The sequence below is a fragment of the Jaculus jaculus genome, chromosome 1 (genome assembly GCF_020740685.1).
Source record: "Jaculus jaculus isolate mJacJac1 chromosome 1, mJacJac1.mat.Y.cur, whole genome shotgun sequence".
NCBI classification, from domain to species: domain Eukaryota; kingdom Metazoa; phylum Chordata; class Mammalia; order Rodentia; family Dipodidae; genus Jaculus; species Jaculus jaculus.
The window spans coordinates 175,758,574-175,760,787 of record NC_059102.1 but is presented as its reverse complement, the minus strand read 5'-3'; the positions used below and the strand labels follow the sequence as shown (position 1 = coordinate 175,760,787).

General features: G+C 42.0%; 1 pseudogene; it reads left to right on the top strand.

Moving 5' to 3' along the window:
* Positions 1-618: 618 nt before the first annotated feature.
* Positions 619-1,566, top strand: LOC123457700 (annotated as a pseudogene).
* Positions 1,567-2,214: the final 648 nt, after the last annotated feature.

Sequence of the window (2,214 nt, the reverse complement as noted above, 5' to 3'; positions counted from 1 at the left end):
AGTATCTTCAGTTTCATGAGTGATTCATAAAGACTGGACATCCTTTGAGAAATGAATGTCTGACCATTAACAAGATGTATCTGCATTCAGTGAGATGTTTCAAAAGAAGTGTTAATTTGGTACTATACAGATCATATGGAAAGTTAGGCCCACAAATATTATCTGGTCAAACAACTGTTTCTATGTCTGTCTGTATATTCAGCATTAACTGCCACCACTACAAAGTAAAAGTGTTGGCAGTAGGAAGTCTTTTACTGTTTGTCATTACTGACTTCTGTGAAAGATGTGTGTAAAATCAACAATCATTAAATGTGTTAATAACTGCTTGGTGTTTGACTCTTCTTCTTTCTGAACTGTCATCTAAGACATTAAGCTATTAACTTTGATGCTCAAAATAAAATCATCTGAGGAAAAATGAAACTGCTGAGGGAGGATCTATTGGGCTTCTTGGAAGAAGTCTTCAGTAGATGACTACTAAATGTTTGCTGCAGGTTTCTCACCATAGAGGAAAGGGGGAAGGTGGGCTTTGTGACTGAATGATTTCATGGCTGTGTTCAAAATTTTATCACAGGCACTGTTTCAGCTCCCTTCCCAGAAGGAAGTCTTAAGGAAAAGTGAATGGGGCAGAGCAACAATGTCACAGAATTTATACTCCTGGGCCTCACTCAGGATCCTGCTGGGCAAAAAAGTGCTGTTTGTCATGTTCTTACTCATCTACATTGTGACAATGGTGGGCAACCTGCTCATTGTGGTGACAGTTATTGCTAGTCCCTCCTTGGACTCTCCAATGTACTTCTTCCTTGCCTACCTGTCACTCATGGATGCTGTTTATTCCACTGCCATCTCTCCTAAGTTGCTTGGAGACTTACTCAGTGATAAGAAGACCATCTCCTTCACAGCTTGCATGGGCCAGCTCTTTATAGAGCATTTATTTGGGGGTGCTGAGGTCTTCCTTTTGGTGATGATGGCCTATGATCGCTATGTGGCTATTTGTAAGCCATTGCACTATTTGACCATCATGAAACGAAGGGTTTGTATCCTCCTCTTAGTGGTGGCCTGGGTTGGAGGGTTTATACATTCTGTGTTTCAACTCATATTTGTGTCCAGTCTCCCTTTCTGTGGCCCCAATGTCATTGACCACTTCATCTGTGACATGTACCCATTACTAGGACTTGCTTGCCGTGACACCTACTTCATTGGCCTCACTGTGGTTGCCAATGGTGGAGCCATCTGTGTGGTCATTTTCGTCCTTCTCCTGATCTCATATGGATTCATCCTTAACTCCCTTAAAACCTACAGTCGGGAAGGGAGGCGCAAGGCTTTGTCCACTTGTGGCTCCCACATCACTGTCATTGTTCTTTTTTTGTTCCCTGTATTTTCATTTATGTGAGACCTGTTTCTAACTTCCCCATTGATAAATCCATTAGTGTGGTTTTTACAGTCATCACTCCCATGTTGAATCCTTTAATATACACCCTGAGAAATTCAGAGATGAAAAGTGCTATGAAAAAAGCCTGGTGTAATGAAGTAGATGCAGGTAGAATTAGAGTGCGTATCCCACACTGAACACATTTGTTATTTATTCTGAGGAGAAAAAAAGTCAAACGACAATAAAAAACAAAACTTGGCAGTGAAAAAGGTTTTGTTTGTTTCTGTGTTCACGTGTAACAGTGGCCGTGTGTGTGCACCACAGCACACGTGTGAAGATTAGAGGACAACTTCAGGTGTGGACCCCTGCCTTCCACCTTGTTTGAAGAAAGCCTCTTGTTGATCCCTGATCTGCTCCCCAGGATAGATGGCCCCCAATCTTCAGAGCATGTTCCTGTCTCCATTTCTCTTTTATGTGCACAGAGATCACAGTCAGTGCTAGAGCATCTAGCTTTACATGGGCGCTGGGATCTAAACTCAGGTATGCTTGCGTGGGTCACAAGAGGCTAATCCACTATGCAAAGTGGAACCTTTCATTGCAATCTAGCTTGATTTCTCAATGTTCTGTATCCAAAGCATATGGTATTTTCAACAGTTGTATCTTATTGCCCAGTTTGGTGGACAACCAAGAACAGCAACAATAGCTTAAGCCCCAGGGCTTCTTGACACTGCAAACAAACTTCAGATGCATGTGCCACTTTGAGCCTGTCACTCAAGATATTCCCAGTTAGGAACCACAGGTTTATATGGTACCAATTTGTTTTGGATTTAGTTTTGTGTATACTC